At 36.8% G+C, this 15,945-nt stretch overlaps 1 protein-coding gene across 2 annotated transcripts in view; it reads right to left on the bottom strand.

Moving 5' to 3' along the window:
* Window positions 1-14,982, bottom strand: part of wasf1 (WASP family member 1) — a 66,678-nt gene extending 51,696 nt beyond the window's left edge. For both annotated transcript variants that reach the window (XM_073856468.1, XM_073856467.1), the window contains exon 1: window positions 14,642-14,982. The gene's annotated coding sequence lies outside the window, so the exon portion shown is untranslated. The remainder of the gene's footprint in view (window positions 1-14,641) is intronic.
* Between the last annotated feature and the right edge of the window lie 963 nt (window positions 14,983-15,945).

Below are 15,945 nucleotides of genomic sequence, written 5' to 3' on the forward strand. Positions count from 1 at the left end.
AGAAAACTTACTGAAAAATGAACAGGAGAAACTGCAACGCTCGACATGATGTACAGTAGTCCAGCTTTTTCATTAAAGGGGTCATATGATGCGATTTTATGTTTTTCTGTGTCTTAAAAGCTGTTCATTCAAATAGAAGATCCGTAAAGTTGCAAAAATTAAAATCTCAAACCCAAAGAGATATTCTTTCATCTTAAAACGCATCATTCAAACACGCCCCCACATATCTATGTCACTGTGAGAGAGGATTTGTATAACACCGCCCAAATGCAAAGAAAGAAGGTGTAGCTTTTATTTTTGCTGTGTTTTGGTAAAGGTTGTAATCTCAAATGCTAGATTTAATAGCTAATCGCAACGCATTGTAGCTGGCCAATCAGAACGATGAGCATTGTAAAAATCATGTGTTTCAGAAAGACGTACAATAATTAGGGCTCCAGACTGCCCCCAAATGGTGGCTTTTTGCCAGCAAAATTTGAAAGTGTGCCACTGAATTTTACATCCAGTCGCACATGTGCGACCAGTAAATTTGACCTTTTTTTGTGATGTGACACTGAATTTGAAACAGCACATTGTACTTTCTGCATCTGTCATTAAAGTATAAATTAGTAGAAATGTGAATATTTGGTAAGCATGTTGATTTTTGGTGTGTGCCCCTAAATTTTCTGGTTGCGCCCCTAAAACTTTCAGTTGGGGGCCACTGTGCTCCTAGTGAAAAAAGTTAGTCTGGAGCCCTGATAATGTACGGTATGTGAAAAACAATGTGCTTTTTGAACAATAAACTGTGTGAACATGTTGCACATTACACCAAATACACCAAATAATGTTTTTATTAAAAGAAACTAAATCACTAAACTTCAACTGTTTATTATATGTTACTATATAACCTTAGCAAACATTTTGGTAAATTTTAGAACTAAGCTGTTTTAGAAATCTTGCATTAACTATTCTAACAATGACTATTTATCCTTTATATTATATGAATTAATTTACTAATACTTTGTAATTGTTAAACAATAATGGTATGTTTTAAACAACTGGGTGTTAACCAGCTGTTTCATGGTTTCACGTGCAAATACTAAGAGCGTGTGAGTTTGTCTAGATCCCGTCTTTTGTTAGTCATACTAACTACATTTGTATAGAGTTAATGCTGGTGGATCCACTGCTGTTAGACCGGTCAGACAGGCTGTGGTTGGATTATAAACACCGGCTGATGACATAACAGCTGATCATATTGCAGCCTTATAGCTCACAGATAACACTGTACCATGATGTGAATTTCTACCTGACACACTATGGACCACAACGATAACTGAAAGAACAGCAGAGTTCACACACATTATTCGCATTTACTCTTTTTCCTATAAATCAAAAAACACTTTAAGCAAGTGTAAAAACATTTTGGTGAATTAAGGGATTTTTATTAGAAATTTGCCATTTCCATCCACTTAGTATTTTTGTCTTGTTTTAAGTACAAATACCTAAAAATTCTTAAGTCAAGATGCATTTTCTTGATGAGCAAAAGGAAAAAAAGTCAAATTTATGCATAAATTAATTTGTGCATAAAACAAGCAAAAAAATCTGCCAGTCAGTGGGTATAAAAAATCTTGAAATAAGTTAACCTTTTTTAGATTAACACTTAATTCAAGAAAATTTTGACAAAAAATTCTTACCCCATTGACAGATTTTTTTTGCTTGTTTTAAGCAAAAATTCACTTACATGTTCTATTACTGTGACAAAAATTTGACTTTTTTTAGGTTATTTTGATCATCAAAAAATGCATCTTCATTTAGAATTTTTAGATATTTTTACTAAAATGCTATTAAGAAAGTTATTTTTTCCAGAGCAGATTTTGGAAAAAATATGTTTGCCATTGAAAATTATAATTTAGAATTAACATAACATTACTGATATCGTCCATTAGTATGGACACTAATATTTTTATGGTATCTGCAAACCAAAAACAAATTTAATTGCACAAGTAGATAGTTGCACCAGGCAACGCAAATGAGATAATTTGATTACCACAAACGTGCAATATTCACTCCAATTGTATCTTCTGCGCAAATAAAGAAAATTTAGAGCGGGAAATTCACATGACGTGTTGTCGCACAAGTCTATCAGCGAATAGCTTATTGACATGTCTGGGTTGATACATCTAGATGTATCGAAAGTGGAGAAGAGCATTGTTTTCATTTGCGCAAGTGACATGAACAACTGGAGCGAGTAACCGAATTGGGCATACTCCCTTCACCACTATAGTTATAGTTACTAGCTAGGTTTTTGAACCCAGCATTTTAAAGTAAAGCATAAGAAACGAGCCAAATTTCTAATAAAAATCTAATAATTCACAAAAAAGTTTTTACGCTTGCTTGATGTAACGCTGGCTGCTTACACAAGTGAGAGAGAGACGAATCCAAATGCAAGGAGGTTTTATTAAGGAAAATCCCAAAAGGGCAGGCAAACAAATCCAACAAGGGCAATCCAAAAACGTAATCCAATAAACAGGCAACAGGTCAAAGTCCAGAATATCCAAAAACAGAAACAGGAATACAAAACAGACAGAAACAAGACAGAACTATGGAACAGGGATAATAACAGTGAAACGCTTGGTATGCAGGAGTTATTTGGCAATACTTCACAGTGATATGATACTAGTGAACCAGATTTATATTGAACAAACAGGAAGTACAAAGGAAAGTGTGACCATATTTCAAAATAAAAGACTGAAAACAGAACAGGATATCAAAAAAAAGACCTGACAACAAAACAAACAAAACACAAGACAAAACCCTTACACTTGAAGTGGTTTTTGATTTATGCTAAAAAGAGTAAATGCAAATAATTTGAGATGGAAACGCATTTGCCGAATAAACTCTGACGTAGCGAACATTAAACCCACGTGACTGATTGTCTGATGTATCAGCTTTTTTGCGAACTATGAAAAGATCTGCTACACGTTTGGATGAAAATCCAGCTACATTCATAGTGTGAACTCCTTAAAGCCGAAGGTATACTAATGTTGCGAATCAGTGTTGCCCTGGTGGCCTGGTAGAGTAATAATTTACCGCGTGACGCGGAAAAAACGTATACCCCGGCCTTAATACTCTTCCAGTTTTTATGATTTAAAACACTTTCTCCACAAAAAAATCAGCTTCACCTGGAGCCGGTGAGAGATGTCAGATGTAGGTGTCCACACTGAAAGGTTGTGTGTCATGGTTTTGTTGTGACTTTATCAATCAAGCATTGCCGGATCCGCAGAGAGTCGCATGACTGGCCCATTAACTCCAACTGTGCTCATTGAGACAGCACAGCCTCCATCATGGATCTGTGATGAATAGAGGCATTTCTCCAGGCTAGAAGACCTCAGGGGTTTCTTACTGGGTGTGAGGCCAATGGGCACAGTGTGCCAATCTGGCATCTCGGCCAAGATGGGTTATTTGTGGACATTCAGGACTACTGGTGGTACTATTGAAATGAAAGGAAAGTAAGCTTTCTTCAAACATACAAAGACACATGGAGTGGTTCCATTAGAAAATCCTACACAGGCCACCACGTTGTGTCGCTCCGAAATAACAGGGGAAGTGGGAGTTCATTGTTTGTGGACACACAGAGCCATTACTCTCAAAAAACCACACTGTCTGTTTAGACAAATGTCAATGGATGCATTGTGTGTGTCATGTGACCTCTCTTCAAGACACATTAGGCCGCAGTAACATTGATGGCTTTTAAAAACGAATACAGCCCAATTTATCAGGCAAGAGACTGATACAGACTTGGCCCATTTACCGCAAGTACACAGACTCCAATGACTGGCAGACAAAACATTGCATCAAACCATGCCGAGCTGCCAAAATTTTAAGTTTCATCACATGCATCTTTCTGGAAGAAGCTAATCCCAGAATGCACTGCAACAAAAGTGAGAACATCTTTCTTTCGACACCAATCAATAAAAATAGTTTGAATAAAATGTTACATTTTACTCAATGTGTCCGTGTTTTTATGTTTAATAGTGTGATGCATTTTCAGCATGTTGGAATGAAGCTGTCTTTGTAGCTCACTAGGCTTTGAAACAGAGCCATTATCGCCTGCTATACTGAACAATGATAAGAGCATCGATTTGTAGCTGGTGCCAAATTGTTTCCCCCTGTACATAATGAGATCTGTAGGAAGTGAACGCCCGCTGTGAGGCTACAGTCAATGTCGCTCTCCATTTCTCAATGGCTGCTCTGATTTAACACATCCTGGAATAGACTGTATATCGCCACTGGCCTGTGTTCTGGATTAAAGATAGGCCATGCCGTTCGTCCCCCTCCCACTTGTATTTTAGAAATAATTTTTGAAGCCCATCTTGCTGTAATGCTGCCTGATCATTAATTTCCCGGCGCTGATGGGAATTCTGGGATGTCAGTGTGATAGCACTGGATTAATGCATTTATTGTATTTATTTAGAAATTTAGAAACTCCTATTTGAAATCTGAAAGATTTCTTTTTACACTACATATCTTATTTCTATAAATAAAGGATTTTACTTGACTCTGTATGAATTAGCCAACCCAATCTCAAGGCAAGTCGTGGTATAGACACGAAATATTAGATTTATTTATGTGTGTTCATGGACATGATTTTCCGTCTTTTTTGTGTCACTCAGCATACATTTCTACAAATTTTTTTTTGTGTCCATAGCACAACTTTCTTTTTTGTGTCATTTTATGTATTATTGTCTCTTTTTTCGCTTTTTTTACCATTGTTGCTTGGGGTTGAAACGACTTTCTGTTACATTTCAGACATCCAAACCCAAACCGCAACTCTAACTCCAACTAACCAAGATAAAATAGTAAAAAAATCGAAGAAAAAAAAAGTAAAAACCAATACATAAAATTACATCTTAACCTAGGGTGACCATACGTGCCATTCTTCTGTCCAGGATTTCGGGTGCGTCTTCCGGAAGTCGTATTTGTCGACCACATACGTCATAGAGGATTATTATTATTATTATTACAGAAAAGCAACCGTTACATTTTAAGGTAAGAATGAAACTACGATTGTATGTCTTGTGTTTTTGACTGAATGGCGTATGCGGTCAACAAATATGACTTCCGGAAGACGCACCGAAATCCTGGACAGGACGCATCCGGGAAGAATGGCACATATGGTCACCCTACCTAACCCAAACCCAAGCGACAATAATTTAAAAATAGAAAATAAAAAGGAAAAACCAATACATAAAATGACATGAAAAAGACGTGTCGTGCTATGGACACAACAAAATATTTATAGAAATGTGTGCTCAGTGACACAGGGGAAAAAGTGCAAAATCGTGTTCAAGAACATGAATAAATAAATCAAATATTTTGTGACCATGATCTTATCTCAAACAACACATCAATGGTTTGTATCTTTGCCCTGCACCTGTATACTGAACCCGCTGTTACTCTGATTATATCCCAAAAACACAAACACTCGCTGCTTGTTAAGTTTTCTCTAGTTTCTCTATTAGATAATACAATAAACACAGCATTTAATGTGTAAAAAATGCAAAAAATATTGAAACATCATTCAGGTACAATTGAAGTTAACAATGTAAATACATTTTTACTATAATTTTGTGTGCTTATGTGATTTCTGTCTTTAATAATAATAATAATAATAATTCCTTACATTTATATAGCGCTTTTCTCAGTACTCAAAGCGCTTTACATATGAACAGGGGAATCATTTTGGTATGAATCAACATTCGCATACAGAAGATATAAGCATTTAAAGCGAACAGTTTAGCACGTGTGCTTAAAAAGTCTCAGAAAACTTAATGCATAACATTCACTTTCAATGCCCTGTATCTATGTATGTATATATTCCCCCAGATTCACAACATTTCAAGGATTTCAAAGACCTGTGGGAACCCTGCATATGACAACTACTCACAAGACACGCAAGAACCAATAAGATTTGCCGTGCCGCCATGATTGTAGTTTTTAATGTACATTTAAAGCGATAGTTCAGCCAAAAAATGAAAAGTGCTTGGCACATCCAGGACATTTTCTAATATAACTTTTGTGTTCGTCTGAAAACAATCATCATATACACCGAGGATGGCTTTAGGGTGAGTAAATCATGACTATATTTTGACTGAACTATCCCTTTAATAAAGGTATGAATAAAATCTGAAAAAGCAAACAGAACACATTACAAAAGCTTGTCTTCATATTATATTATTATTAAAAGTTTTAATAAAGTATTAAAAGATTATCACAACCACTATAATTGAATTCTCCCAATGGACCAATCACAACTCTTGCGCTCTGCATAGAGCAGACACGTTGCGAATATTTTAGCGAGATGAGCATCAGGCGACACAGACCTAAGCACAGCCTACGCATAACCTACAGTGTATAGCCTACGCACAAGTATAAACTGCACTTTAGTCAAATTGATAGTTTAATTTTTATTGAAAAGCTCTCTGTTGGTAGAGCATTGTGTTCGCAGCTCAAAGGTTGTTTGTTTGATTCCCAAGGAACACAAATACCGATCAAAATGTATATATTGTAAAGCGTCGCTAGTAAAATGATTTCACAGTAAACTCCCTGTATATTACTGTGTTAATATTTGTGCTTCTGGTCTTGCTCAGTTAAGACAGTGGTTGAATACGCCTCTGTAATCCCATTTTCCCTTTTACCGAAACCCTCAGTCAAAATGACAACCCCATTAGATTTCTATTGATCTGAAGAAGACCGAGTTCTTTTTTCAAATAATAGATCCTTTTGAATTTGTTTTTATGTTGCATTATAGCTCCATCACAGAGATTTATCTTGTCACCGGGCACCGTTGCCTGAAGTAACTGCGTGTGTGTGACAAATCGCGTTCGTCTTACATTAACAACAGCGGTCAGATTTCCGCCTCAAGCGTGTGCTGTGTTAATATGACGTGAATCCGAGTCCCCGGAGAGGTTTGATACAAAAGACTTAATGCGTGTCAGGACAAATCACATGATTCACGGGACGAGACGCATGATTGGTCCTCTCCACCACTACTGCTGACGTTTATGTAACGATTACACCCGAAGGGTCTCCGCTGTGACCTTTGACCCTAAAAGGTCAAACAGAGAAGCTTGGTGGACATTTAAGCATTTCAGTTTCGACCTTGAGCGCTTAATCTTGCTGTGGACGAAGGTTGCTGTCATAGTGTAGCAATGTGACTTCAGTGTCATGAATCTTTTTAATATTTTAGCATTAATAAAGTTTATATATAAATATAAAATATACGAAACAGCCCAGATGTCTAGGCTAAAACAAAGCTAAAATGAGCTGTCAGTAAAAATGTAATGGACGTCTAACCAAAAAATGAATGAAATAAATAAATTAAACCAAAAAGCTTGTAATCATTTTGACTTTCTTTGCATGATGGAATATCAGATTTCTCACAAGTTATTTTGGCAAAAACAAAATGTAACCAAAGTCAAGTTTCAAGTGGGTTACGCATAGCCGGACTTTAGACAGTTAAATGATGGCTGTTGCTTGCTGAAAAACATTTTGATTTATATAAACATCTATATCACACATAAGCCCTACAGTATATCCATGTAAATCCGACCACCTGCAGACACCCACAACATCCAAGAATATCTCAAATGAAGAGACGAGCGTTTCCGTCCCCAACCGGAAACTTTATTCACTTGATCTAATGTGGGCGATCGACTTTATGTAGGAGTTTTTCTGTCTTGCCCACAGAAATCAAACAAGGGCAGTGTTTCTCTCTCACAATCTTTCTTATACACACACACACACACACACACACTGAGTTTTTGATGTGTCTGTCTGTCTGGAGGCAGCGCGTAAAAATAAATGCAGGGAGGCGGAAAATGAAGCAGGAGTGAACGATTCTCATTATCGCTTCTCTGCCGTGTCCTCCTTTCGCTTTAAACAATGTGCAGCAGTTTCCCTTATCAGATGTATTTGAAGTTAATTGATTGTAAACACTAATGTCTCATTGATTAAAGGAACGCTGTCATTACAAACCTTAATAAAATAAAGGATTTAAGGAGTCAAATGACAGAAAGACAAAGCAAATGTATGTACACATACATGACTTCTTTATTGTATTATTTTATGGTGTTTTTATTCAATTAAATTAACATGATGTTATTGATTTTATTATTAATGACAATTCATGAATAATCTCTGACTGCACAAAGGTCAAGCTGTCTACAATGTAACATGCAGAGTGCTTACATCATCAATTTGGTTCATTCTTATTGGTTTATGTTTTGTCGCCGATGTTACATTTGCTTTTTGACACATCACTAGCTGCGTTTCCATTACCATTTAAATTGTGCAAATTTACATTGCAAATTAAAAATAAGGCCAATGTCAACAGCGGGGTTTCCATCCAAACGTGAAGCAAATCTTTTTTAATTTCACAAAACATTTTGAATTTAAAAGCCAAATTAGGTGCGTTTCCATTAAGTTGTTCGAGTGGTATTAGTAACACGGTAACCAACAGTTCATAAAACAACCCTTACGAAAATTAATTTTATTGTGGTAAAAGTGTAGTAACCATGGTTTTTTGGTCAATTGATTACTATGAGCAAAACCATGGTTTTACTACACTAACCATGGTTTAACTATGGTTTTTGAAAACCATGGATGTCAAAACCATGGTTATTTTGTGGTAACCATGGTTTTACTACAGTAACCATGTTTTTTTGGTCTTAACTGTAGTAAAACCATGGTTAATTTTCGTAAGGGAAGGCACGCTTAGAAAATGGAGATAGGACTGCATTTAGTTACAATTGGACAAGTTATACATTTACGAGCAGTGCAGCTTGTTATTGCCAAACTGAATGCTGTGCACAGAAAAAGAAATGTAGAATTTTTGATGCAGGCACTAACAGCAAGGGCACGGTGACTTTTTTTTTACTCTTTTTCAAAAACCACCTCAAGCGAGCATAAAATCTTTTTTGTAAGTTAAGGGATTTTTATTTGAAATTTGGCGAATCCATCTGTGATGGAAAGTTGGAAACCCCTAATTTCGCATAAACCCCATATATTGCAAAAAAGTTTTAATGCATCAGATGAGGTGTTTTTTTTAGGTTATTCGGAAGAGGTGTATTTTGCAAAACTGCAATGGAAAGTTTATTCGCATTTTCAGGTCACCTGATGCAACTAAGTCACATAATTATTATTTAAAGATGATGCGGTATGAACTAAAACCTCCAGAAAAAAACCCTCATACGTGTCTGCTCCCAAGTATAAGAAACTTTCCTTGCCAATAATGTTTGGATAACACTCATGTATCTCTTTTGATTTAATATACAAGAAACACCAATACGTTGCCGCTTCTAAGTATAAGAGGCTTTACATGGCATTAATGTTTGGATAATACTCTTACGTCTCCTCTGGTTAAAAATAAGGCCTAGTGCGGTGGATGTGATATTAGTAAACCTACCAACATCAGTCAACGTGATGTTTGGAATGACTTAATGCGAGAGAAACTACATTTAGTGCATATCATCGATTAATGGAAACGTCGTCATTTCGTCTTTTGTCGACATTTAGAAAATAACCCTAAAGTTTTGCGCAAATCTGTAATAGAAATGCAGCTACAGGCGGACCATGATGAATCACAAGTTTCTTGAATAAATCTGGTGATGTACTCGACAAGTGACTTATCTGAATCAGGGCAGAACTGAACACTGCACGCCTCCATCCGCCATGCAAAACACCTAGCATGCAAATCAGTTTAGCGAACCATAATTGAACACCCACCCGCTTTCTGTAAATACCGGCTCTGGATTCGAAACAGTAGGTCGTTTAGTAGTATTTGGGCCAGAAGAAAATTGGGGTCAGATGCATTTAGAAGCGTTCTGTCGTCAGTCGTGGCTCGAGTGGATGGCAGCAGAGGAGGGAAGTGAAATTATGTGCTTGTGAAATGTAAATTTATGGCCTGCTGTAATTAAATATCAGCCCAGTCGCTGTGACCGGACCGCCCGCAGGCTGTGGCGCAACACCGCCCAACCTCTTGCTCATCCAGCTTACCTTCAATTATCATATTTTGTGTCTGGGAATTGAATGGGAAACAAGTTTTCAAGTTCATAGGTATCATAAAACAGCAGATCATTGCTGTGCCAGCTAACATTTGACAACTGGGCACTTAGAATAAGTTCTTTATTATTAAGATGTTTCTTGGATATGTTGCAACTAATTTTGTGTATTTCCTGTATAATGCATTTATAATTTTGTATACTGCACTGTCAAAAGTGAAAAGTTGGATTAACTTAAAAAAATACTTCAATTGATAACACCTAAAGTGAATTTTAAGTTGAAAAAATTAAGTTACCAATTGAAGTAATTTTTTAAGTTGATCCAACTTTTTACAATGTAAAATATTGTGTAATACTTTGTAGTGTATATTAAATATATTATATTTAATAGATTTAAAAATGTAATATGTTTATATATTGATATTGAAAATAAACGCTGTATTCATTAACATGCAAAAATATTCTGTATAACGCTTGAAATTTGTAAAATCAATTAACATTATATGTTTAAAAATGAACATTTATGTACCTAACTTTTTCTAGAAAAAAGGCATTGCTAACTGTGCGTTCACACTAGTCGCGAAAGAGGCGACAAGACGCACTATTCGCGTGTAGTTAGACGCCTGAACTTTTTGAGTTTACTCGCTTCATTCACGCGTGAAATTATAGTAATTCCAGACATTCACGTGTAAATTTGCGTCATGGGAGGGGCTTATATAGCTCAAATTGAGTAAATTTACCAAATTGTTCGACCTCGTCACTCACTTTCTTCCAAACAAGATCCTTTTAATTCCTGTAAAAGATGTCTCGTGTAGCGATGATAATTGTTCTGCATTGTTGTTTTGTTTTTCTGCCTCCGCTCACTTCCTGTAATCACGTCACTCCTGATTGGTTAACGCGGCGTAAAAATCCGCCAAAGTTCAGATTTTTAAATTGCGCAGATCACGCGGCAGTGCTCAATTCGCGCGTTCTGCGCCATCCGCACCATTCATGCTTACCACAACACAGGATGATTTGCGTCTTTAAATTGACTTAACATGAAAATCACTTGCGCTTGCCGCCTCTTCCGCATCGGGTGTGAACGCACCATTACTCACAACAAGTCTCTGCTATCTACATTTAAAACCATGAACCATTAAAATCATGGTGGTTTTTGCAAACCATTGCAATATGCACTTTTGCAATATGTTAATAATTTTATGTACCTTGCAGCCCTTTTTATGTGGATCTGTCTGCTGAAATGTGAGTGGATCTTGTCTGCTGAAAACAGTACCAGGATATTGTGATTGATTGCTAATGGTTGTTGCTGGTTGCTAGGTTTAAAAAGCCCATACTCATGTCTCTATGAGATTCTTATCTTTCTGGCTTCAGTTACCTGATATGCATAATTGCATTAGTCTATCAGGCGGTACAGCAATGCAAACACAGTGTGCAAATAAATAACACCGGCAGTGTCGTAGTGAATTCTCCCTTTAGCGTCTCTCACTGCCCTTGCAGAATTTCCTTCACTATCACCTCGTTTTATGTCATTTAGTGATGCTCCTAGTACAGACCTGTCATACTGTCACAATAACTCACACTTTTGTGTTCACACAGTCTTTTGAATTGAGATTGAAAAGAGTTTGTTGGGCTTGTCAGAGGTATTTATTTGTTTGTACTTGTTTAGTGGCAGAAGACAGGTGGAGAACAATGCGATCGTATGATGGTGTGGTTGTTGCGAGCGTGGTGTCCGGTTACATTCTCAGAGTTAGGGTGGATTCTTGCCTGCTCTCACTTACAAACAGGTGACGATTCGATAGCGTTACTGTTATGTACGTACGATAGTATCCATAAAAAGTAATTTTGCGTTTATGAACTCCATGGACATCTAGTTTTGCTTTTGAGATTAACCTTGTTCAGATGTTGTCTCTGATGTGTTGCTGTAAAGATTTGAATATTCAAATGACCCTAAATGACTCTCCCAGGTCTCTCCAAAACCTGTTATGACTATATATGGCATGTATCACTGGTATTCTTGATCATACAAAGGTAAAGATTTGAACAAACTAGCCATTTCTAGAGATCAGAATAGGGACATATGGGTGGGATCTTTAGGCACCTGCTATGCTCAAGATAGCATCCATGTTTAACTTCCAGTTTTACGCTTTCCTGTAGGTCTGATTTTCGTGGACGGCGTTCTCTTTGAACGCTCATAGACCTGGCAACTTTTCATCCGTCAAAGCATCACAATTCTGTAACACACTGGCAAAGATGTCTGATGACAACAACACACACACACACACACACACACACACACACACACAGACATTAACTAGACACTGACCCCCAGTTTTACACATACAGATGGGTCTTTGTGGGATGCCCGGCTGATCAGAACGCATGAACAAAGACTCTTGTGTGTGAGATGCCCTTACAGCTGAAATCTACAGTGAGTTTAGGACACATCCAACCACCAGACCACCATTTCATCTCTGCAGCATCACTTTCTATCTCTGTTTACCTATATAAAAGGGCTGGGTGATACAAATAATCATAATAACATAAAACTTTGATTTAATGCTTTGTTTGGCATTGCCCAAAAATCGTTACGGACATAAACGTTGAATCAACGTGGATACAACAGTTAATGCTTAACGGTTGCAAAAGGTTAAAAACCAACGTTAAGGACAAGTTTGAATCAATGTTGAATTAACCTTTAATTTTGCAAATTGAATCACTGTTACATCGCGTTTAGCATTAACCACTCTTTTAACGTTATATCAACGTTGAACAAACAACTGACATTATTTCAACCAAATTTCAACGTTGATTTTTAAGCATTCTATTAATCTTTTGCAACCATTTAGCATTAACTGTTGTATCCACGTTGTTTCAACATTGAAACAAGAACTGACATTATTTCAATAATAAAGGTCGGTCATATGCCTGCTGGGTTAGAATGCATATCATTTTAATTGTTTATGGTGAAAAATATGAGGTAAATATTGTTGTATATCAATGAACAATTTGGTGTTTAATATTGTGTGTACTTTATGAAAAACTTCAGATAGATAGATAGATAGATAGATAGATAGATAGATAGATAGATAGATAGATAGATAGATAGATAGATAGATAGATAGATAGATAGATAGATAGATAGATAGATAGATAGAATACCTGTGTTATTGTTTATTATCGCCTTGGTCATGTTTTCATCTCGTAAAGCATGCGGTCGTAAAACAACATAACACACAGTAGTGAAGATCGACTCGCGAACGAATTGTTCATTTGAATCGATTCGATAGAAACGATTCGCTCATCGTTTATAAATCTCTGGACTGCATCACAGGCTTGAGGAAGAACTTTCTTTAATATTTAACTGTAGGGTTGGTGACATGTTAGAAGCATAAACAAGCAATATTAAACATAACTGTTTTGAGCAGGAACATCCCTTGTAAAAATTAACCATTATTGTGGTAAAAGTTTATTAACCACGTTTTGTGTGTGTGGTTTTTGAAAACCGTGGTTGTCAAAACCATGGTTATTTTGTGGTTACAAAATTAGCCTATATATTGTTTTACCAAACTATGGCAAAACCATATCGTAGGGGTACAGATTTAGCAAAAAAACATAAGTAATGACGACATATATAACTTAAATACTAAAGTAAATACAACAATCTAATGTTATTGTTAAACGCATCCTTAGACCAGCTCCTGTGAACGGATACTTTCGAACGAATCGACTCATTAAAATGAATCATGTCTTCTCAGATATCATATATCGGACCTCATTCGCCACAGAAAGAGCGAAAACTTAAAATGGCAGTGCACGGGATCGAAAACAAGCATGCTTGTATTTTTTAAAAAGACATTATTTCATTCAACACGAATAAAACGTTATTGATCAGAGAAGCGATGGAGATGCTTTGTGCCTTCAGAAGTCTCAGGTTTCACAAAGCGAGTCTCGCAGTGTGTGCTGCCCTTCCCCCTGCATGCACAAACTGCACTCCAGTCTGGAGGCATTTACATGAAATCTACTATCTAGCAAAACATCCATGGAGTAAAACACATTGTAACAAACACAAGGAAAATATTTGCAATGCCTGCATTAATTTGGAGTACATGTTGTTTAAGGCGGCACTGAAACTGCATTGCATTTTGGTGTGATAGTTTGCCCTGTGCCGTACAGATGTGAGACCCAGTCCCCCTTGAATGCATCAATCTCAGATACATCATCCCAAGTGCAATGAAATGCTTTTCTAATTTCATGTTTCGAAAGCATATCATAATAAATCTCTAAAATATGCAACAGTTACATCAACTATCATGTATTCAGGATAGATCAGACTGCATTATGCGAGTTGTTTCGCACACATGCATAATTCAACCCACACCTGTCATTCAGTCCTGAATGGCCAGGCAGTATTCGTTTACGTGACCAATGCATCAACCAGAAAAAAATAAATGCACAAAATAGTAAAGGAAAATTCTTCTCACTTCATTCCCATGCAAACCTGCATTGTGGATTTCTCAGTTTTTTAACAGCAAAGAACTGATGTCAAATGCAATAAGTGACAAGTAAACGCATACTTCAAAACAAGCAAACATAAAACACCACACCTGAACAAAATGTAATTCACTCTTATTTTTCCATGATTTTCCCGAGAATGCGGTTCATTCCTTTAAAATTCTTCAATGTACAGTTGTGCAGGGCTCATTTCTCAAATACAGTACTGAATACAGCTGGTGTGAATCCCGTTAAAGAGACCACCGCCGGACAACCGCACCGTCTCCGCTGGAAAAGGGATCCGCTGTGAAAAAACAGCACTTTGTAAGTAAAAACGCAAAGCTTTTATCCCTTTCACGGCAGCGTGTAATGCAAAATAAAACAAATCAACGCATGAATGACAAGACTCTGTTGTATTCGTGTGGAGAAACGATATTGGATGTCAGTGTTTGTGGCTCCACCCCTTTGGTTGCAGATGGTACGTCCCGCTTTCTATTGTTGGAGCCCAGAAGCCGCTGCAGCGCTGCGACCCGCCCAAAGCGGGATCCCTGACCTAATTGGTCAATATCGCTCTCAAACCACGCCCTTACACCAAATCTCTGCATACACGAATTACTCATTATGAAATATCTTAAAGGCACTACTGTATTTGATGTTTTAGGAATACTACACATTAAATTATTCTACTAAAGGACAAATATTCTATGACGACCTCAAAATTAGTTTGGAAAGAAATTGCATACTAGTACAACAGTCGTATGTGTATATCTATGTACAGTGTACATATGTGCTGTATTTTGTAGAATAGTACAAACATATACGGAAAATTATATAATATTGATGCAACAGGGTACAATAAAATGTACAAAGAACTGACGTCACTTTGGCTGACGTTTATGTAGAGGTCGGATGTTTAAAGAGAGAATATGTGGTTTAAGTCACCAAAACAGTCAAATAAAGTCTTTAGCTATATGTTTAGTAAATTAAATAATAACTAAAGTGGCACATAACATAATGCGCGTACATGTCGCCACGTGCGCGCTTTGAAGCAATCGGCTTGTTCGACATGCAGCGCCACAAGAATTGACAGCCGGATGACGTCAAAGTACCGCGAGATCGATTCGCGAAATCATACGAGGAGTTTGCTTTTAAATTGCTCTCGCGGAACTTTGACGTCATCCGGTTGTCGATTCTTGCGGCGCCGCAGGAAGTCGAACAAGCCTCTTATCTTAAGTAGGTCCTAAAAGCTGAATAAAAACATTAGTTGCTATCTTTAAATAACTGCGTCTTTATAGCAATTTAGAGATATAAAAATAACAAACTAGATTTGTATCAATATAAAGCTTAAACATGTGTCATAAAATGAATGTTGGAAATTAAATTTTGTATTTCAGTTATATAGACTATTAAGGATCCG

The sequence above is a fragment of the Misgurnus anguillicaudatus genome, chromosome 18 (genome assembly GCF_027580225.2).
Source record: "Misgurnus anguillicaudatus chromosome 18, ASM2758022v2, whole genome shotgun sequence".
Classification (NCBI taxonomy): Eukaryota; Metazoa; Chordata; class Actinopteri; order Cypriniformes; family Cobitidae; genus Misgurnus; species Misgurnus anguillicaudatus.